This window comes from Stenella coeruleoalba (genome assembly GCF_951394435.1).
Source record: "Stenella coeruleoalba genome assembly, chromosome: 11".
Classification (NCBI taxonomy): domain Eukaryota; kingdom Metazoa; phylum Chordata; class Mammalia; order Artiodactyla; family Delphinidae; genus Stenella; species Stenella coeruleoalba.
The window spans coordinates 13,379,933-13,404,054 of NC_137157.1; the positions used below are offsets into that span (position 1 = coordinate 13,379,933).

Genomic DNA, 24,122 nt, shown 5'->3' on the forward strand with positions numbered 1-24,122 from the left:
TTTTCAGTACAGAAAGATTCATAACTGGCGAGTCAGAAGGTATAGAGCTACAAGTTATTACCACGTTCTGGGCTGACATCACAGTAAAGAGATGCTGTTGTGTAACAACGAGGGTGGCAGGGGAAGGAGGCAAAGTGAACAGAGAGGCCAAGGGGCTCTCTTGGGGATTTGGCCATTTACAGGGCATCAGAATTATCGATGTGAGTGTTTTGTTAAGTCTTCCTCCATGACAACAAGAAAAATGGATGAGAACAGGGACGGAGCAAATGTACCAACTGGCAAGGGCTGCCAGTGATCTCCGGGGTCCGCAGATGATGGAAGGATATGGGAAGTCATTTAGTGATCTTGTTTTCTACGAGGAAAATGCTGAGTGCAGGGAGGCTGCCACTGCTGCAATCTGGCTGCAGCTGCTGCCTTGGATATAAAGGCTGGTCAATGTATTTGCTCAGTTCCTGGGCATGGAGTCTATTTTAATAGCTCTAGCCCCCTTGGGGCACAGATTAATGAGCCACCCCATGGCTAGAGTCCTGCTCAGCAGATGAATGGTTGCCCTCCAGCAGATGACCCATGGGACACCGTGGTGTCAGCCAAGAGGAAGGACTCAGGTCACACAGGCTTCCCTGAACTGTAAGCTGCATTTTTCTGATGAAAGTGGGATTTGGAGGGGAGAAATTGGGTGGCACAGCCGGCATCCAGGAACCATGAATGTTGAAGTAAGTAAATTTCTCCCAGACTGACTTCCCATGGGTCCTTTTCCCCTTCTGAAAGCCTCCAGGGATGAATCCAGCCTCCTATTCCTCCTTACTGCTGCCTCTATTTCTCAGATTTGTCTCCCACCAAAGACCAGTTTCAAATTAGGATGCAGTCCAGGCTCCCAAATTTTACTGTGGAAAACAAGCCCACAGTTTCTTCTTCCTAGGATGTCAGGACTAGGGAATAGAGAGGGATGAATATAAATAGCAAAAGAAGAGAAACGAATGTAGTGGAATCTGTTGTTTTTAATTTATCTAGCATCCATTGCCCCTTCTGATTATAACACTCACATGTTAGGGGAGATCCACTGCCCTCTACCTCTCGGTCCTAGGAATTTGAGTTATGGCTAGACTCAGCCATGCCAGATTCAGGGGTAGGCACATGGCCCAGTCCCGTGCCAATTATGGTGTTCCATCTTTGTTCATAAAAGGGGGCCAGATGGACAAATGACCCAGGTCAATTCAGTCTTCATTAATTCAAGTTCTTATGCTAAAGAATTTAGAGAAGAGGAATGTTCCTTCTGCCTGGATTGAGGAGAGAACAGGATGAAGACTATAAGCTGCTAGAAGCCACTGTGTCTCCACTGGTAGGGAGCCCACTAATGGAGCCAACAGTGAAAGGTAGCACCAGGAGATGCGGACAGCATGACTACATCCTGATGACCACTTGATACAGCCATGCCTGAATCTGGCCCTAGTCTGAACTTGTCAATTACATAAGATATTCATTATATAGAATACTCCTTTTGATTTTTTTTTCTCAAGCATGTATCAGTTGGGTTTGGTATCTCTTGCAACAAAAGAATCTTGTATTTTAACTGAAAAGGTTACCAAACTCTCCAAATTTCACAGAGACATGATCTTTGGTCAGTATTAGTTTCCACTAGTCCCTTTGATTCCTAAGCCCCTTTCTTAAACAATGGGTGGGTACTTTCTTATATCTAAGAGTACTCCTTCTTTAATCCCAGTGCTGGAAGCTACTAAATAAGCATTTATTGAAGACCAAATATTATATTCAGAGCACCATGCTAGGCTTTTAACTACTTTTTTTTCATTTAACTTAGGTTATAAGAACTTGTGATACATAGTCTTACTCTCAGTTTAAAGATGAACAGGGGACTTCCCTGGTGGTCCAGTGGGTAAGACTCTGCACTCCCATTGCAGGGGGCCCGGGTTCAATCCCTGGTTGGGGAACTAGATCCTGCATGCATGCCGCAACTAAGAGTACACATGACGCAACTAAAGATCCCACATGCCCCAACGAAGATCCCGTGTGCTGCAACTAAGACCCTGCTCAGCCAAAATAATAAATAAAATAAATAATAAATAAATAAAATATTTAAAAATAATAAAGATGAACAAAGTGTGATTCAGAAAATAGAAAGTGCTAAAAGTCATACAGCTAGTAAAGGAGAGAGTGAACACTTAAACCCAAGATGCCTTTCCTTGGTCACAGAAGCTCTCCCATTGAAGCCTGAAGTTACAACTAGGAAGAGCTGTAGTTATGTACTGCTTTACGATTCAGGATTAATAATATAATTCACCATCTGAGTCCTCACTAGAAGCCCAAGCTCTGGGCTAGGTACATCACCTATAATATTTCTAATACACAACACTGTAAGATAGGAATTGCTTTCTCTTCATCGTCATCTCTTTTTTTATAAAGGAAGATACTGAGACTCAGAAAATGTTAAATAACTTGCCTAAGGTTATACAGTTAGTTCAGGGAAAGATGGAACACAAAACCACAGAGACTATAAGTCACTGCTCTCTCCAGCAGCCAAATTTTCTCCCAAGTCTCAAGTGAGAAATTAGCAACTTAAGAACTTTGTTTTCTCCCACCTCCACATATCCCTGACATATAAGAGAAAGTTCTTCTTAGGACATTTTGTCATATACCATACACTTAAATACTTCATGAAGGAAAAGCTTGAATCCCCAGTTAAAATAAGATACTTGGAGGCTAGGTCCATGACGTACACATCTACACACCCAGAGGCAGAGCTGGTGCATCTTTTTTAATTTATTCATTTTAACATCTTTATTGGAGTATAATTGCTTTACAATGGTGTGTTAGTTTCTGCTTTATAACAAAGTGAATCAGCTATACATATACATATATCCCCATATCCCCTCCCTCTTGCGTCTCCCTCCCACCCTCTAGGTAGTCACAAAATACCCAGCTGATCTCCCTGTGCTACGCTGCTTACACTATATATTGACATATATAGTGTATATATGTCAATGCCACTCTCTCACTTTGTCCCAGCATAGCTGGTGCATCTTAAATACCTACTGAAGACATAAGGCAATCCTACATTATTTCCATACCTTTAGAGCCTCCACTTACACATTTTCCCCAAGTGTGGTCCATGGAGATTTCCCCAGGAATTCTGCTAAAAATTAAGATGCCCAGATCTGAACCCAGGTCTACAAAATCAGAATATATAGGATGACTGGATAAAGAAAATGTGGTATAGTGGAATACTGTGTGTGTGTGTGTGTGTGTGTGTGTGTATAAAACATATATAAATGATATAATTTATACAATATAAATTAAACATAAAATAATTTATATACATTATAAATTATGCTATATATAAAAGTATATATTATAATATTCCAATAATGAGTATATTATTAATATTTATTTTTATACCTATATAAATATGTTATATAAGTACTTTTTATATGTATAAATATATTTACATATAAATATATAAATAAATTTATATATACACTATATATAATTATATATAAATAAATAAATTATATATTTAATTATCTTGTATAATTATATATTGTATTATCTATAATTATATATTATACAATAATTACTATATACTATATATTATATCAATTACATGATTTTTATATATTATATATAATAGGCCAGTAAACCACACAGTCCTTATATTTATATATAACACTTACGTTGAGCTCTGAATGTTGGGTAGGAAATAACAAAGTACACAAGCAAATTGTTGCAGGCATGACGATCGGCATGTGCAAAGGTCTTGAGATGGAAAGGTGAAAAGAGGGTTCGAGAAATTGAAGGAAAGGAAGAGAGTCTATGCCTTGGAGAGAGAGGGTGAGAGTTCTGCGTTATGAGGCTGGTGAAGCACATCATGGAGGGGTCTGTACACCACAATCAGATCTGTAGTTTTGAACTATCAGCCCAGCTGCTTTGTAGAGAAGAGAAGGGAAGAGGACAAGGGTGAAGGCAGGAAAACCAACAGGGAGGCGATTGTTCTCCAAGCAGGAAAGGAAGGTGACATGAACTGGGTGGCCTAGACAGTAGACACAACAGTATATTGGGAAATAGAAACAACAAATCTCAGTGACCGATCTGATACGATGGTTAGGAGAAGAAAGAGTTGCACATGACGAGGTGGAAACTCCAGAAGAGAACCAGCATCTGTCCGGGGATATGATGATCTTGGTATTAAAATTGTTGAATTGGAGGCTTCCCTGGTGGCGCAGTGGTTGGGAGTCCGCCTGCCGATGCAGGGAACACGGGTTCGTGCCCCGTTCTGGGAGGGTCCCACATGCCGCGGAGCGGCTGGGCTCGTAAGCCATGGCCGCTGAGCCTGCGCGTCCGGAGCCTGTGCTCCGCAACGGGAGAGGCCACAACAGTGAGAGGTCCGCGTACCGCAAAAAAAAAAAAAAAATTGTTGAATTTAAGTATATATCAATCAAGGCTCAGTTTTAAGCAACAAAAACCCCTCTAGTTATTTTAAGCATTAGTGGATTTATTTCCCAGGTAGGGGTTCTGTCCGTTCTCTCTTACTGTGTAACAAACCACCCCAAACGTTGTGGCTTATAACAAGAGCCATTTACTTAGCTCACAATTCTGTGGGCTGTCAATTTGGGTTGAGCTTGGCTGGGCAGTTCTTCTGGTCTTGGCTGGGTCCCTCTTGTCTGTGGTCAATTGCAAATTAGCTAAGCCTCACTGCATCTGTTGATTGAGTGTGATGAGTACAACTGGGCCACGTATTAATGATCATTTAGCAGCCTAGCTTTAACTTTTCACACAGCTTCTGAGAGGGTTACAAAAGGGAAACTGCCTCTTAAGGAGTAGGTTCAGAATGGGCCATGTTACTTTGCCTCATTCTGTTGGTTAAAGCAAGTTACAAGGCCAGCCCAAATTCTAGGAGTGGGGAAAGAGACTCCATCTCTCGATGGGATGACCTGCAAAGGTTCATTGCAAAGAGGCATGGATGTTAGGAGGAATAGGGATTGTGGCCATTTTTGCAAATCATCTACCACGAGCACTTAAAAAAAAATCATTGTCAGGATTAGCAGAACATGCTCCACGCTCAACCTCTAAGAATGAGCTGCTCATTTTTACCAGGCAGCTTCTGCCTCTGTCACAATCAGGAAGGCTACACCAGGACCACTGATTTCAAGAATACACTACTGTCTTGTGATCCCATGATCAAGAAGCCTCTTGAGCTGCCCCTTCAGCAGGAACTGCCTTTCCACATGCAGGAAGGCAGTGACCGGAGCCTGGAACCCTGCTGCAGAAAAATCCAACATCCCAGCTACTCTAGCAAAAAAAAAAATGGCCTCCACCTTCCAAGCCTCATGCAAGTGCATATAATTGATGGAATTGATGGTTTTGATAACTTAACTTCAAGGGAGTCTGGGAAATGTAACTGCTAGCTTTCCAACCTCAGTAGTACAGGAAGGTACTCTAGAAGGAATCTGGAATGAATTCTGTGTGCCATATCACCATATATATCTTATATATTGTGAAAAAGCCAAGGAGAAATAATAAGGAAGTAACTGGAGAGATGCAACTGCCACTTGGGTAGGGGTTCTGGGCTGATATGAGATTTGAACAAAGACCTGAGCAGGTGTAGGAATTCATCACTGTATGCCTAGGACTCATGCCAAGGTCAAACATCCTAACCATTCCTTGAATGTAGTTAATATCCAATCCCTTTCCCACTGTCTCTGTGATTCTTGCTTCAGGAGAGGAATATAATAGAAACATTCTTAAATTACACCAAGGAGACCAGAGTCTAAGCTTGTTACTCAATAGCTCTGCGAATCTGACCACCCTCCCTCCTCCCGCAGCCCTCCCTCCTCCCGCAGCCCTCCCTCCTCCCGCAGTTTTCCCCTATGCAGCAAGTTGAGTAGGATTTGTCCACATGGGTGAATGGCAAAAGCCTCCTTTCAGCAATAGAATCTATGAGAGTTCCATATTCCAATGTACAGGTATGATTCATCCTCCACCTCCAGAGTCTCTTTGTCGAATGCACACTTAGGTACAGCAGGTAAAAGGGCTTATTCACTTGACACTTTGACAATTAAAGCAAGGGAGGTACGCTGGATGCCTTCCAGTCTGTCCTGTTCCCTACTCCTGATGAGTAGCAGCTGTGCCCCCAGCACTGGGATCCCTTGTTTCTCCATTCCTCCCTCCTATAATACCTATCCCCATCCTGCCCTGGACCTGGTCTCTATTGGTGGCCAATTATAGGACATAATCCATTTGTCCTACAAGAGCAGCTTAATAGCTGGGATCTCAGTAAACCCCTAATGCACCCATTACAGACTCAATAGTTACTCAGGGACCAGCCAGATGGTTGGTAAAGTTGTTTGAGGACCACAGAGCTTTGCCCTGTGGGGTTATTCAGTGGAAATCAAGGGTCAACTGAGAGAGGTAAGTAAAACGGAGCGAAAAATCTAGAGAGTCAGCAGTTCCTTCTTTTTATCTAATCGAAGTATATGAGAAAGAATTCAGCCAGAGCAGTCCTCTAGACATAAAAATGAAAAATAAGAATGCTGTCTATATTTTTGGAGACCACACACACAGCACTTAGCAGAATGGTCGGCATCCAAAGTCTTAGCGTCCTGGTTACAGGTCTCGAGCTGCTTCTTACACAGGAACTGAGTGAAGATCCCTCTTTCCCATCTCTCGTCCAAAATTTGAGTCCTAAAAAGATAATCTCTTCATTCCCGCTCATCACCCCCTCAAAGCCATCTTCCAACAACTAGAAGTGATCTTCTTTAATTATAATCTGTTGGTGACTCTCCGTTTTGCTCCTGTACATCATACATGAGACCTTTCATGATCTTCCACTGAGCTCTCTGGCCTTGTCTCTTGTTACAACTTCCTAGTCCAGGCTACACTCCAGTCCCGCTGAGCTGCTTCTACTTTCCTGGAAACACCATATCCCCAGTGTCTTCAATTTCTTTGCACGTGCTTCTCCCTCTTCCTAAAAGAGTTCCTCACGTACCACTCCCGTCCTGTATCTGGATTCCTCTAGCTCCTGCCTTGGAACTTTATCCAGGCACCTGCTTCTAAAAAGACCTCTCTGATCCCAATAGAGTGGGTTTCAAACCCCCAAATTGGGTTTCCCTTGTCCTCTTCTCAGAGGGGGAGCTCATGAGGGTAGATATCACCTTATTGCTTGTCAGTGTCTGGCTCAGAAGAGACACAGAGTAAAGGTTAGATTTTGAAAATCAATCAATCAATCAGTGCATTAGACAATCAACCGGCTCTGAGGGTATGAAGTGTCTTACTGGGTACCTCAGTAGTAGACTCAGTACAAATGAGTTCAAAATTACAAGACCAAGGCTTTGGATTCAACTCACAAACGATCCAGATAACACTACTGTGCATCGTGGCCAGAGACGAGATCCCTAACCTCACACCAACACTGCTGATCAGTTACTAGGGGTATCAGAGGACAGAGTACCAACACAGTAGCCCATCCATTTCTCCAGACTGGCCAACAAAAAATTACTGGGCGATTACTAGGCATCAGGCATGGTTCCTGGTGCTGGAGATTCAAGGGTAAACATGTTTGACAAGAGCTGTGCTGTCATTAAGTTTCCTTCTAGAGAGGAGACAGTGCATAGAGAATTGAGCCCATAAATGAACAACAGACTCTAGTTGAGTGTTAAGTGCTACGAAGAAATCAAAATAGGACAATGGAAGGCTGAGGGACTGAAACAATCTGCTCAATTCCAGTGACTGAGAAGGCTGCTCAAAGGCCACCGAGAGGTCGCCAAAGAAGTGAACCATGAGTGTGAATGATGCTGAATGGGGAGAAGCATCAGGAGGCAACATTATGAGAGCATCAGTTTCCAGAAAGATGGGGAAACAAGTGCAAAGACTCTGAGTGGGGGTCAAGTTTGGGGCATTCAAGGACAGAGAGGCAGCCAGTGTGGCTGGAACTCAGTGAACAAAACGTGGGAAGTGCCGAGGCCCAAGAGGTCGGCAGGGATCAATGAAGTACAATTGTACAGGCCACCTGAGAACTGGATTTTATTCTAAGAGCAATGGGGAGGGGTCAGAGGGCTTTAAGCATGGGCATGATGTAATGTAACTTAAAAGATCACTTTGGCTGCTATAGAAAGAGGAGATAAAGGGGGCAAGAGAAGGGGGAGAATTGATTAGAAAGCTATTGCCACCGTCTAGGTAGGAGGTGACATGAAAGATGATGGGGCCTCCACGGAGGTAATGGCAGTAGAAATGGTTAAGCGGTGGTCAGATGGGGCAGGGGGAGAGTTAGCCAACGAGACTTGCCTTTGCGAGGGGTTAAGGGAAATAAAGAAACTGAGAATGACTTCTGGTTGTTTTGCTTGAGCTTCTGGGTGGGTTGTGCCAATATCACTGAGACGGAAAGTTCTGGGAGACAGATTTGAAGAATAAGTGTCAACCGTTTGCCCATGTCACACTTGAGATGTCCATACAAAGCTGAACTGGACATGTGAAAGGGATAATGGATATGGGGATCTGGAGCAGAGGAAGGTCAGGCCCAGAGATGATAATTTCAACATTATCACCAAATACATGGTTTAGAAAAGCTTGGGCTGGATGTGATCACTCAAGAAAGAACACACACAAGGAAAGGACCCCGGACTGAGTGCAGGTGCACTTTGTCGTTTTGCAATCAGACAGAGGATAACAAGTCAGCAGGGGAGAAGGACAAAGTTAGTGAGGTAGAAGTGAAAGCAGGAGAGGGTGGTATCCTGACACCAAGAGAAGCCCAGCACCTGCGTAGATACGGCTAGAAAAGCCCAAATCAATCACCCCTTCTGGAAGGACGTTCGATCAGTGACGCCATCTCCATGGAGAAAGGGGGACACTTACTGAGGAAATAATGTTGGGTAAATAACTGTATGATAATCAATAACCATCATCAGGGAGAAGAACAATTTGGTTCAAACAGTAATTACAAGCTAAAATCACAGATCATGGTTTGAATTAATTTTGAGAGCTTAATCTGCAAAGCCCCAGTCCCCAAAATACGTGGAGACCATCTGGACAGGAAATATCATGAGAGACTCCACTCCATCCTTTAGATAATGTGGCCATAGTGACCATTAATTTTTTTTTAAAAAAGGTCTTAATATTTAACTCGTTTAACTTATATTTGCTTTGCAGTGTTTTTAACTGTAGTTAATCACTTGTAGTTTCAAAGTGAAATGAGATGCTTCTGCTACAGGAGCCAGAAGACCACCAGAGAAAAGAAGATTGATTTCAGATTGTTCTAGATGCAGGGACCCCTTGGGAAGCTGTGGATAGAACTCAGGAGTCTATAAAATTGGGTGGCAAAAAATTTTTCATCTTTATTTTTACTAACCTCTGATATTTGGCATTTCTTTCAGTGCCTTTGACCCTGTCACCAAAAGAATCAAGGTATTTCTGCATCATATCAATATTACAGTTGTTGCAGACATCTTGAAATATTGTTTACACTCACCTACTACTTTGAAGGAGACCTGTCTCTAGATCTTAATATTTAATGTGTTAATAAAGAAGTACAGGGACTTCCCTGGTGGTGCAGTGGTTGAGACTCCATGCTCCCAATGCAGGGGGCCCTGGTTCGATGATACCTGGTCCGGGAACTAGGATCCCACATGCATGCCGCACTAAGCGTTCATATGCCAAAACTGAGGAGCCCTCATGCCGCAACTAAGGAGCCGGCAAGCCACAACTAAGGCGCCCTTGAGCCACAACTAAGGAGGCTACTGCCACAGCTAAGACCCAACACAACCAAATAAATTAATTTAATTAATTAACTAAAAAAAGAAAAAAGAAGTACATACACTACTAAATCATGGTGCTTATTTGTTTTTGTTTCATCAATATTTTGATAGCTGAATTTCAATGTAGTTCCTTAGTACTCCCTTGTGTTTTATTTTATGTATTTAAAAGCATTACTCTCAGAAGGGGTCCATAATCCTCACCCTACTACAAAGGAATCTGTGATGCAAAAAAGATGAAGAGACTGTGTCTAGAAGGAACTCTGGGACCAGTGGGGGAGACCTGTTTCAGGAAAAATAGAGATGGGTGACTCCAGAGCAAACCTGTTCCAGAAGAGAAAGTATTCAAGAAGGAAGATATCACACATGAGATGAACAGAGCTAAGTGGAAACTGCTCCTCGTAAATTCCAGAAAACATCAAGTAGCTCTTAGTACCTGGGAACAGCAAAGAAACAAGCACCCACTTTTGGAACTATCTGAGGCAGAAAAGCCCAGAGCAGGAATTTTATAATAAAGATTAAAAAAGACAGTAGTGCAGGTGATAGATTATCACATTAATGGCTTCCAATATAGGGATGCTAGATTTAGCAAATAAAAATATTGGGTGACTGGTTAAATTTAAATTTTAGATAAACAAAGAAATAATATTTGAGGATAAGTATGTCCCAAATATTGCATAGGACATACTTATACTACAAAAGTGAACAGAGAATAATTTTTAGTGTATTTCCCAAATATTGCATGGAACCTACTCACACATACTCTTTACTTATCTGAAATTCAAATACAACTGATCGTCCTGTGTTTTATTTGGCAACCCTACTGAAAAATCTTGACTCCCAGCATGCCCCTCCCATATTGGCTCTGGCCATGTGACTTGCTTTGGCCAATAGTACATCAGCAAATGTAACACAGACAGAGACTTGCTAAATGCTTCTGCAATGAGGCTAATACTTTTGGAATGCTGCTGCCACCATGTGAGGAAGCTTGGTTTAGCCTCTTTGAGGATGGAACACACCATGGAGAAAGAAGCCCAGTTGGCCAGTTGGCTTAACCCCAGCTGACCCTCCAGCTGAATGCAGCTGCATGAGAAGCCCATGTGGGCCCAGCAGAACTACTCAGAGTGCCAACCCACAGGATTGTGAAAAATAACACATTGTTGCCGTTCTGTGGTGGTTTATTACGTAGCAGCAGATGACTGATACAGTGCATCTTCTTCAAACTCACTTAATGAAGATTCTGGAGCACCTACTATATGCCAACCACTAAAATAGACAGATGAGCTGTAATTCCCAGAGTGCTGTGATTCACCTGCATTAGAATCACACAGATTTCTTCGTTAAAAATCCATATTCATGGACCAGTACAATTGAAACAGAACCTCTGGAGGCTGGACTGAGTCATCTGCATTTTTGACAAGCCTCCCTGGTGATATGTAATCCTCTTCAGAGTTTGAAGGTTACTGCACTAAAGAGACATAAATTCAGTAGACACTGCTCTGCCCCCAAGCTATGCAACCTAGGAAAGGAGACAGAGAGGTACACAGGTGCCTATAATAAAAGACAGAAGGAGATGACTGCCCCAAAAGTGTCTAAACGAAAACTCAATGAGCCACAGTGAAAGGTTAGATTAACTCTGAGAGGGAGGTACAAGAAGGCTTTGCAGAAAAGAAAGCTTTAGAGCTAGATCTTATAGAATGAGCATGGGTCAGCCCAGGGCAATGGGAAAGTGCTGGGCTAAGCATTTGGGTTCCTAGGTTTAGGTCTCAGCTAATAACAGCCACCATTTATTGAGGAACTATTTACCATTTGTAAAGGAATGAGCTAGGCTCTCCATACGAACTCTTTTGCATCTTCACAAAAACTCTTCAAAGTAGGTACTATGATCCATTTTCTAAACAAGAAAAGAGGTTCAGAGAGAAGATGTCACTTGCCCAAGGACACAAAGCTAGGAGCTGGCAGGTAAGGATTTAATACCTGTCTGCCTGATTCTATAAATCAGGTACTTTTCACCGCCAGCATCAAGGAGGCAACTCACCTTTGTGGACTGGCCTCCATTTCCTCATCTATGAGATGGGACAGGATGCACAAGATGATTTCTGAGGCCCCATTATTGGAGGCTAATCAACTCTACTCTGGATAATGACTGTACTTGTTGAGTGTGGGGGGAGGAGGGAGTTTAGCAACTGAAGGAGTGAACCTTAGCCCTTGGGGATTTGTCACTATGTCAACTTGGGTTGCTACAACAGAATATCATAAACCAGGTGGTTTGTAAACAATAGAAATTTACTTCTCACAGCTCTGAAAGCTGGAAGTTCAAGATCAGGGTGCCACCATGGTCTGGTTCCGGTGAGAACCCTCTTCTGGGTGGCAGATGGCCAATTTATCATACCTTCACATGGCTGAGAGCAGAGAGAAGAAGCAAACTCTCTCATGACTCTTATAAGGGCATCAATCCCATTCACGAAGGCTCCACCCTCATGACCTCAACCTCATGTAATCCTAATTATCTCCCACAGGTTCCACCTCCTAATACCATCCCATTGTGGGGTAGGGTTTCAGCATATGAATTTGGAGGCTGGGGGACACAAACATTCAGTCCATGACAGAACCCAACCCAGACATGCCAGCCGCAAACCATCTGCCCGTCCCTTTCAATAACTGTAACTAAGGACTCCGCTTGCCTCCTTCTCGAGGAAGAGAATGAGGGGGAAAGATAGGGTGAAGGGAGAGATGCAAATGAAGAGTGAATAATGGAATGATTATTTGAGAATAAGTGAAAGACTGAATGAATGATTGAATGGGTAATAAGTCAAAAAATGAATAATGAAGAAACAGGTGGTTGAGGAGACTCTGGTAGATTGGCTTCCAGTTCCTCAGTCAAATTAAGAGGAGGCTTCCCTGGTGGCGCAGTGGTTGAGGGTCCGCCCGCCGATGTGGGGGACATGGGTTCATGCCCCAGTCCGGGAAGATCCCACATGCCACGGAGCGGCTGGGCCCGTGAGCCATGGCCGCTGAGCCTGCGCGTCCGGAGCCTGTGCTCTGCAGCGGGAGAGGCCACAACAGTGAGAGGCCCGCATACCGCAAAAAAAAAAAAAAAAAAAAAAAAAAAATTAAGAGGAAAATCAAGTGCCTGAGAGCAAGGCACAGAGTGCGAATGTGTTTCTGGAGACAAGAAGAGTTTAGCGAGCATGGGCTAAGGCAAGGAGTAAGACAAGGTGTGAATGGGTGGCAAGACCGACCTGCATAGCCTTGGCCTTTGACAGTCCAGGAGGAAAGGCAGAGAGGACCCAGCAGAGGGTGAAACAGCACCAGAGCCCTGGGGTGGTGACAGCAACCCTATACCAGATTGCCACGAAATAAAGGCTGAGTGGGGAGCATGTAACACTCTCTGCACAAAGCTCTACCCACAGTGGGAGAGAAGCCACTAACTGATGATGAAGTAAACAGGGAGAGTTCACTGCAAAAGGTCAGAGAGGCCATTCAGATGCCTGCGTGGTGAAGTGTTGGAATCATCAGACTCTGAGACTGTGCAGGCTAGTGTGATGGTCAAGGATATCAGCCCATGCTGAGAGCCCTTAATTCTGTACTAAATGAAGTCAATTCAGATCACTTAATTAACTATGTTCTGAAGTTTTCTTACTTTGAAGAGAAAAAAAGTACTTTCATTTTATTCTGATTTCTGAGACAATTAGACTAGGCTCTAAGACTATGCATGTAAGCACTTTGAAAATTATGAAGTGTTTTTAAGTGCAAGAGATTGCTTTGTTAAACAAAGGAACCTGCCCAGAAGGGGAGAAAAGGGACCAACATTTATAGGGTTGGCCAAAACGTTCGTTCGGGTTTTTCCATAAGATGTGCTGGAAAGACCCAAATGAACGTTTTGGCCAACCCAGTATATGCCAAGCAGTGTACTAGGCACTTTATGAACATCAAATCATGTAATCCACACAACAACCCTCAATGGTGTCTTGTTGTCTCAATTTTACAGGTAAGGAAACCCAACCCAGCAGTACTCAGCCAACAAGAAACTCCCCAGTTCAGAGGCTGGCCCCGGACTTGCCTCCAGGACTGTGATTTGCGTGTCACTGTTCGATTTCCTTTTTCAGGGCCCAACCCAGAGAGTTCATCTCTTCCAGTATTTGCCATACTAAAGTCCCTGTTCCATTGCCAAAACACATTCTATTAACTGAATTTGGGGATCCAGACTAGGGCCTAATATTTCAATATTATTTAATACTATTGCTTCCTCCTAGTTAAAAGGGTAAATGTAAAAGTTGGAAAGAAGTCTTCAACCCAATATACCCATAATCAAGGGTCTCTTCCAGTGGAAATAATGATAAATTTTATTTACATAGAATGTCACAAAATTCCAGGCATCTCATGCCTAACACATTCAAGACTGAAGCCTGGGTTTTCCCTGAAGTTCTCCCACCCTTCACTATCCTTCCTCATCTCAGTCAACGTCACTGGCCTCATCCTGCTGCTCAGGCTGTGTGTTTAGGAGACATTTTTAATTGTCTTTCCTTTACCCCCAACTTGTTCCCCATGAAACCCTGAGTCCCAAGCTCTTTCATTTTCTCCATCCTCATTGCCAGCCTCACATCCTACCATCTCGCACTCAGCTCCCCGCCATGGCTTTCTAACTGGTCCTCCATTTCTAGTCTTAGCCCAATCTGATTCATTCCCACTCAGACCATCTTTTAAAAAGATAAGTCACCTTAAATTGTTAAGTCATCTCCCTGCTTAGAGTCTTCCAATGATCTGGGGTGGCGTTCATAGCATTGCACCAGTGTTCATGCTAGCTTCTGATAAAGGTACCATGGAAGACGTCAACATTAGCAGAACCTGGATAAATGGTATCAGAGAACCCTCTATTATCTTTGCAACTCTACAAGTATTTCAAAGTTTAAACAACTTTTTTTTAACCTTCCAGAGACTTCCCTTTGACTTGGACTAAAATTCAAACTCCTTCCTACAGCCCGCCTGCCTCCCGTAAAGAGTTCTTGTGACCATCCCATGCTCCCATGCTCCCCTGCTCCATTCACTGCAGGTTCTTCTCCTAGAAAATGCCAATCCTCAAAAGTCCTTCCTCACTCCTGGGTCTCTGAAACTGCCATCTTCTGGTAACTCCTTCCTCTGTTCTTCATGTTGCTTCTTTTGGGTCTTCAGGTCTCAGATGAAAGAACTGCTGCTCAGGGTGTCTTTCCTGACTCCCCACCAAAAGTGGTTTCTTCCCCTAGTCTCCCTGAGGGCAGAGACCTGATCTGTCTCATCATCCTTCTATCCCAGCCTCTAACACACTGTCTGGTACATGGAACACGCTCGCTAGGAGTTCTCCTTTCCATCGTCTTGCAACGTGATTCCAAGATGCATGTTTGGTGTGTTTAAGGCTCTCTATCTCTGGCACCAGGATTGCCTTCACAGGAACACTGGCCTTAGGGACCTGGAGAAACTTGTCTTCATCAAGGTATCATGGAAACAGACAAATTGTAGAATTTACATTCCCAGCCTATAGTCAAGACAGCGGACATTTTGAACAAGGTTGATGAAAAAGAATAAGAAAAACTCCCTTCTGCACACTGTTTCTGGTCCCATTTCAGCCCTCTCCCAACACAGTCTGTAAAATGGGCATGGAAAACATGACAAATGGAAATGGAAGAAATGGAAGAAATAAGCCTGCCACTGAGAACTTCATCTTTAATTCAGATAAGGGTGACTCAGGAGACATCCTTCTGTCACCCCCTTGAAAGCTTTTGATATCGTGCGGCCCTCCGCTCAGCATTTTAGTGCCTGGATTCCCCCTCCCCCTTCCCCCGTATCGTAGTTCAATGGATCAGGCCAAAATCAAAGTTACAGAGATTCTACATGTCACCCATGGGCAAGGGACAGCCTTCAAAACAAACAGAGTGCACGTCACAGTTCTGTTTAGTGAATAAGAAAACGTAATACAAATATCTGTCATTGGATGAACACTTTATGGCATGCAAGGGGCTGAGGGAAGGGTTTTGAGTGAAGTGTTTACCTTATATGATCTCATTTGATTCAACATATTGTTTTGTTCAATGATGTCACCCAAATGCCTAGGACAGGCACATAGTATGTACTCAGTAAATTTTCTATAAATGAATGAAGAATCCTCTGCGTAGGTATTGTTAATATCACCATTTTTTGGATGAGGACCCTGAGGCTGGGGGAGACTAATTTGGTCAACATTATACAAGCAGAAACTGGGGAATCAGGATTGAACACATGTCCAGTCTGAGAGCATGCACTTTCCAACTTTAACAGCTAATCATCACAGCCCCTGCTTCCCATTCAAAACTCATTTTGGATTCAAGGCTATAATATTGTCTAATTCTAAAACACAAATGCTTAATAACCCCCATAATCTAAGGATAGTCACCCTCACACCCAAATACTTCTCTATTGACTGTCCGGATGATTGAACCTGCATGCTGTTCTGAATGAAAGAACAACTTTACAAAGAGACCTTTCTCCAAAATGGCATTTGCCCTTTAAATTTGAAAGCCACCCGACACTATTTCTTTCATTAGTTCAGGGTTACTGAATTTCCACTTACTTTTTCAATCTGAAGATATACAGGGAATACATATGGGTTAGAAAGTCCAAATCGGTCTTGCTGAGTAACCCAAGGGTAGAGACACTGCTTTGATTGGTGATCTCACCAACCTGCTGGTCAGAACTCAGGGGTGGAAAGTCTTAAGTAGCTCTACCAGCTCACAAGTCTTCACTTCCTTATATGGGAAACAAGAAGCCACAGGGGGAAAAAAAGCAGGCAAGAAGGCAAAATGGGAGTCAGAGCATCTCTTCGAAAATAAAAACAATGATAATAAGTGATGTTTACTGAACAGGACAATGGTCTAAGAATACAATGGGAATGAGAACCCTGGAGTTGTGCAATATGGCAGACTCATACATGTGGCAACAACTGTACTAAACACTTTACACACATTCTCTCAATTGATTCTCACAATAAAACTTTGTATAAAATACAAAGTTATACAATACAAAGTTATACAATAACCTTATTGCATGCAGTTTCCATTGCAGAGAGGGAGGCTCAGAGAGATGAAGCATCTTTCCCAAAGTCACACAGCTACCACATGAGAGAAGAATTTTACCAACTACTATGAAAATCAGCAAGACTCCAGAGAGGTCCTGTGCACTGGTGAAATGCACTGGGCTTTAGGAGACTTGAGTTTAAGACCTGAGTCTGCTTCTCACCAAATACGTTTATGGGCTAATTCCTTCCCTGCTCTGAGCCTTGGCTTCCTCATCTGTAAAATGAGGAGACTGGGCCAGTTTATAGAGGGGTTGCTGCTGTGGATAGTTGGTGTTTGGAAAGACAGAGGAGGGGTCTAATCTAGTGTAGATTAAAGCGGAGTGAAGACAGAGGGGTCACAGGGGATTATGTTGGACCCGAGATTTAAAAGATCAGTAAGAGTTTATTGGGGACTGAACTTCAGGTACTGGGAAGAGCATATTGTAAGGGATGGGTTAGTGAGCATAATTAGAAAACCGAGAGAAAATGACATGTTCAGGGAAGGGCAAGCGGGTTGGTGTGGCTGTCCATTGACCCATTCAGCAAACATTTATTGATAGCACAGGTGTATCGGGCATGTTCTAAACTGATGGGAAGAGATGGGGTGGAAGGCAGGGACAGTGAGAGGAAATAAAGAAGTTGGGTGGGGAGATCATGAAGAGCCTGCGGTGCTGAACAAAGGAAGGCAGCCTTATCTTGGAAACTGGTGAAGTCTAGAAGGGTTTTAAGCAGGGAATCATATCAGCACGCTGGCAGGATATTCAGGGAAGGAGACCAGTTAGGATGTGGCAGATGATCAGAGGGAAGGGAGGTGTTGCCCTGAACTGGGGCAGCACTGGGAGCTGTGGGTGGAAGCAGTGGTAATGGAGGTAGATGCGTAAGATCTTAAAGAGGTGAAAACTGTAATACAGAACTTGAGAATTGGTTGGATGTAGAGGGAAAGGGAAAGAAAGGAATTCAGAGGATGGATAGATGAATGGATGGTAGGTTTGGATATAATGCAGCTCAGTTCTGTTTTAGACAAAATGTGACTCATATTTTTTCTTCACATTCCATAAAGAAGCATTATGTCAAGTCCTCAGTATTTTCCCAAGTAAGTTACCCCAACTTCATATCCAAGGACATTTGTAGTACACATATTCTAAAATATCAATACTTTTGTTACCTACAAGTGTTCTTGGCCTTTTCAATAAATAGAAATTGATCAGAGGCCAGACAAGAAATTCCGTCAAGGCTTTACTGGGCCCCCTGCTGCAGCAGTGGGGAGTGAGGACAAACAACAGGTTCTCTTGCTCGCTGGGTCCTGGGGGTGGGCAGAGGGGGGCAAGTTGGTTCCTTACATGGGGTGAGGGTAGGGGTGTGTCCAGGGGTCGGGCCTGAGGGGTGGCTTCGGTGTTTTGCCTACCCCATCGGTGGTGTTGTGCGCAGGGGAGTGTGCAGTACCCTGCTTTTGCTCCTGGCTCTTCAGAAGTGGCAGTTGGGCTTTTTGGTCTCTTTGTATCTTGTTGTCCAGAATTTACCCCAACTGCACATGCACGCAGTTATTTTTAGTGCCTTATGGTTTCTTTGTATTTTGTTGCTCAAGGAGACGTTTGTCCAGGTACAAGCATTGCAGCACTGCAGCAAAGGGTCCCAGGTCCCAGCCTGTCTCACTTTGAGCTTCAGAATTACGTTTAATTTCCTGTGTTTGCCTCTGGAAACCCTGTGGGTCACACTGTGAGTAGAAGAAGGTCCACTGCATGAGAAGACAGGAAATGTCTATTTCTGCATCTTATTCATAGGGGCAGGGGAGAGGGGGACCTTCTGGAGAGCAGTGGTCTCCAATTTTTTGGCACCAGGGACCAGTTTTGTGGAAGACAATTTTTCCACGAACTGGTGGGAATGGTTTGGGGATGGTTCAAACGTATGACATTTATTGTGCACTTTATTACTATTACATTGTAATGTATAATAAAATAATTATACAGCTCACCATAATGCAGAATCAGTGGGAGCCCTGAGCTTGTTTTCACTTGCCACTCACTGGTTGGGTTTTGATATAAGCCTGCAAACAATTGATTTATTATGGTCTCTGTGCAGTCAAATCTCTCTGCTAATGATAATCTGTATTTGCAGCTGCTCCCCAGCGCTAGCATCTCCACATCAGATCATCAGGCATTAGATTCTCATAAGGAGTGGGCAACCTAGGTCCCTCGCATGTGCAGTTCACAGCAGGGTTCATGTTCCTATGAGAATCTAACGTTACCACTGATCTGACGGGAGGCAGAGCTCAGGCAGTAATGTGAGTGCTGGGGAGCGAGTGATGGGGAGCGGCTATAAATATAGACGAAGCTTCGCTCGCTGGCCCGCCCTCACCTCCTGCTGTGTGGTCCCGTTCCTAACAGGCCATGGACCGGTACCAGTCCATGGCCCCACGATTGGGGACCCCTGCTGCAGATCACTTCCCTTTTTCTTCACTTTGTTTTTTATCTGTGAAATGAAGTAATTGGGTATCTATCCAGCTCTAACATTTTCTATTTGGAATTAAATGTCTCCATGATATTATCTGGAACATCAGAAAATGTGTCTTATTAAATGCATTTACAGTAATGAGTATGTCCACCATTTATCTAGGTGTGTTACCTTATTAGGATAATTTCCTCCTAATCTCAACACCATATTTCAATTACAAGATTGCCTGGATTTAAACTCAGCCCTGTCAACCACTAGCTGTGGAATCTTGGGCTGGTAACATAGCCTCACTACATAAACCTATTATTTTTCAGAAGATATTTGAGAGAAGAAACAAATGTGTCTCTCTTAAAGGTGATAAAAAAGGAAATAGTCACTAGGTTAAGCTTCAGTTCTTCTCAATTCTCTCTCTTCAACCTGCTCTCCTGCTTCTAGAGCTAGAATGACTTTGGTCTTCAGTTATATTACTGGAATAAGATACGAAGAATGTCTTTATTTTCCTAACACTAACATTACCCCTGGAAACCTGGGATTGATTTGGTAGATACCCAAGACTCAGCAGACACTTTCCCTTCCCACCTCACTCCACCAAGTGGAGTCCTCCCACCAAGAACTCCAGAAACCTTGGAACTTTAACTTACCATAACCTGAAAAAATGATCACTACTGATTTTACAGACATCATACTTACATTTTCAAATCTGATTCACTAAAACAACTTTCAATCACCATAGATGGTTAAGCCCAATCTTCAACCTTTTTTTTAAACTCCAAATGAAGTTTGAACCATAATATCTTCTTCCTGACCTGTCATACCACCTGAAAGTCCACTATAAACATACTCTTAATCAAGTCCTACTATAAATCTAAAACCTTAAATGTTTACCAGCTCATGCCAGACCACTTTCCAAATCAACAAAAATGACAGACAAAAGAATTAACCTTGGTATGGATGGACAGGTACAGGAGAGAGAAATGATAAAAGATAATTCCTACTATGGTACAATTTTCACAGGGGCTCAGACCAAGTTAAGAAGTGCAGAGAATTAGGGGTTCTGCTCTTCAGAACTTACAAAAAGGCAGAAAGACAATGCCATAGCACAGGGAGATCAGCTCGGTGCTTTGTGACTGCCTGGAGGGGTGGGATAGGCGGGGTGGGAGGGAGGGAGACGCAAGAGGGAAGAGATATGGGAACATATGTATATGTATAACTGATTCACTTTGTTATAAAGCAGAAACTAACACACCATTGTAAAGCAATTATATCCCAATAAAGATGTTAAAAAAAAAAAAAGACAATGCCAAATGACCTCGATAATTGATGTATAAGAGGGCCAAAGAAAAAGAATGTGGAATCAACTATGTGAATCAAAGTCCTTTTTTTGTTACCTTACAGTTTCCAAACAATTTCCATGGCAATAATGATAGCCAAAATATAGCATATATCATGTAGGGTATTAAAGACCTCTACAGGTATTAAACGTATGCACCAAATGCACTGAGACAGAGCAGCAAACAGAAGCTCCTCTTCATTACCATGTCCAAACTTAAACTCAACAAACCACAGAAGAAAGGTCCATTTCCTCTTTTAAAAAACCCCACTCAGGCTGTGGCAGGAACTCTGTGTGCTCTTGAATCTAGAGAGGCACACAGCAATCTTCCAAAGCACAGGGAGAGTGAATTGGCTGGGAACAGCAGTCTGGCTGGGGTATGTCATTGACATAAGAAATGACATTTATCTCCCAGTGTGGAGTAAATTCAATCTGAGATAGCTCTAAAGGGCCATCTCTCTTCAAAAAGCCCTAGCACATGCTTCCTACAAAAAGGAATGTTCTGGGCTTCCCTGGTGGCACAGTGGTTGAGAATCTGCCTGCTAATGCAGGGGACACGGGTTCGAGCCCTGGTCTGGGAGGATCCCACATGCCGCGGAGCCACTAGGCCTGTGAGCCACAACTACTGAGCATGCGCTTCTGGAGCCTGTGCTCCGCAACAAGAGAGGCCGCGATAGTGAGAGGCCCGCGCACCACGATGAAAAGGGGCCCCCGCTTGCCACAGCTAGAGAAAGCCCTCGCACAGAAACGAAGACCCAACACAGCAAAAATAAATAAATAAATTACTAAACTCCTCCCCCCAACATCTTCTTAAAAAAAAAAAAAAATAAGGAATGTTCTGTCTTCTTCCTTGAAGAATACTGGGTTTTATCTGAATGGTTTATTACTTTGGAGTTTAAGGGATGGGAAGGGTTTGAAAGAAGTAAGACTGTGGTTTATCAAGAATTGATTCTGTGAGTGGAGAATTTTAACTCCATGTCTGAGACTGCAACCTCAGGGGTCATTTGGTGAGTGCTTTCTTCTGACTCAGACATTGCCTCAAACTTCACATCCTCCTTTCCAAGCTGAGTTCCATACAAAACTCAATAGCACATCCACTAGAGAATATGGCTGGAGGGGTTGATGAAAATGCTTGTTCCAATAAACTGGAACTTAGGAAAAATCATGTAGTCATTCAAAGCATCTGCTTTGGGATCCCAGTTAGTAGCAAATGACAGCCAAATGACTTGACTTTTCAGAAATGTGTTTTCCTCATTTCCTCATTTGGAAGTCACAAAATGAACCCTAAAGGGCAAAGGTAAGTCGTAAATACCATGATGCCTGGAAAACACTCAGCATGGTGCATGGCATGCCGTGTGATAAGCAAACAATGAATGGAAGGCACTAATGTAAGTGAACAATGGGGAATAGAAACAGAAGAAAGTGGTATTCAGAAAATGGGCACAACCCAAGCCCTGTGGGTCCTCGAGACTTGTCATGCCTGGAGCTGTGAACACGCCACCAAAGTGAAGGAGAATATGATAGTGGTTTTCTATTGGAACATCCATGAGCTTGGTAACAAGGACCCCTACCTTCTTATCTCTGTACTATTAATGCCTAGTAGCATGGGCCTTGACACATGGAAGATGCTCAATGAATATCTGAATGAATAAATGAATGAATCAGTCCAAAATCAACAAAGTTAAAACCATCACAATAATAACATCAAACACTTCTATAGTATCTACTAAATGCCAGGTGCATGTGGGAAACACTTTAAATAGTTTAACTCATTCAGTCCTCATATCATCTCTACAAAGAATGTCCTACTATTATGCTCATTTTAAGAATGATGAGACTAAGACACAGAGAGGGTACTAATTTTCCCAGTTGCACACAGATAATAAGCAGAGATAGAATATAAATCCAGGCAGGCTGGTTTATGATTCTGTGCGCTTAAATCTAAATGTATTACCTACCTCAAAAGAGAAATTTGCTAATTAAAAAATACAGTTTATATTCATTTGGGGGAAACTGGAATGTACAGATTGTTAAACCAAAAGGTTTACTTCCTTCTAGGCTTTTTTCTATCCTTATTAAACAGATTATAACCACAGCTTACATACAAATTTAAAGCCTGCTTTTAAAGGAACTCACTACATAATTAACTTTGCTACAAATATCTTTGAAAAGAATTTTTGCAAAGTGGAAATTATAAGCATATTTATTACTTGCAAGTAATGGTACCGAACCCCAAAGTTGGAGTCCTTCTCAACCCTTCTAGAACTTAGGGACTCTGACAGAGCTTTCCTCCCAGAATATGAATATGGAATGTGGAAGCTGATGGTGCTTGACTGGTGCCTCGACTTTACATGCTCCAGAACATTCCATCGCTTTCCATCTAGCATTACTGCTCCCCTCCACATCTCCCAGCTAGGGGTCTATTCGGACGACTGCTACTGAACATAGCAGGGGACAATAAGTACTTGTTTTTTCCTTTAAGTTCTTGTTAGCTTATCCTCTGCGGCCTGTGAGTTATGACCTACAGAAGGTAGAGTCTGTGCTTTTCAAAAGCAGTTAATAAAGTGTTAACAGCTGAACCTTTACATCCTTTACCCATTGCTGCTATCCAAACACAGCGTTTATTAAACCTTCCTACATGCTGAAAAGAATACACCAGGTGCAAGATTTGGAAGCCTTTATTTTCCCCTGATATTGACCTGAAATATCTAAGTAAGTTCCCTTATTTCTCAACATTACTTCACCTAGGAATATATAAGCCAGGGTAAGGATTCTAAATTTGGCTGATTAGTAGTATCTCCTGCATAATTTGGTTTAAATACAAATTCCTAAACTTTCCCTATCCCTCCTAGATTGGAATTTCCAAGGGTAGGACCCAAGATGTTCTGTTTTTGAAAGGCCTCCCGAAATATATCTGATGGTCAGTCATACTGGGAACCACAAAACTAAATCAAGGTATTCTTAAAGATACTGGGTAATTAAATTTCAACTGAAATGTTAGCTTTTCAACTGGAAAACATTAATCACATGGAAAACATTAATCAAGATATAGCTCAATAATAAAAAAACAATCCAACTGAAAGTGGGCAAAGGATCTGAACAGGCATTTCTCCAGAGAAGAAATACAAATGGACACAATAAACAAATGGAAAGATAACACCATTAGCAATCAGAGAATAGCTGATTAAAACCATAATAAGATATCACTTCATAACCATTAGGACAGCTATAATCAAGAACATAGATAGGGCTTCCCTGGTGGCGCAGTGGTTGAGAGTCCACCTGCCGATGCAGGGGACACGGGTTCATGCCCCGGTCCGGGAAGATCTCACATGCCGCGGAACCATGACCGCTGGACCTGCACGTCCGGAGCCTGTGCTCCGCAACGGGAGAGGCCACAACAGTGAGAGGCCCGCGTACAGCAAAACGGAAAGATGGCGGAAGAGTAAGACGCGGAGATCACCTTCCTCCCCACAAATACTCCAGAAATACATCTACACGTGCAACAACTCCTACAGAA

The 24,122-nt window shown here is 42.8% G+C and overlaps 1 long non-coding RNA gene across 3 annotated transcripts in view; it reads right to left on the minus strand.

Moving 5' to 3' along the window:
• LOC307194508 overlaps positions 1-24,122 on the minus strand; it is a 172,979-nt gene that overhangs the window by 117,516 nt on the left and 31,341 nt on the right. The window lies entirely within an intron of this gene.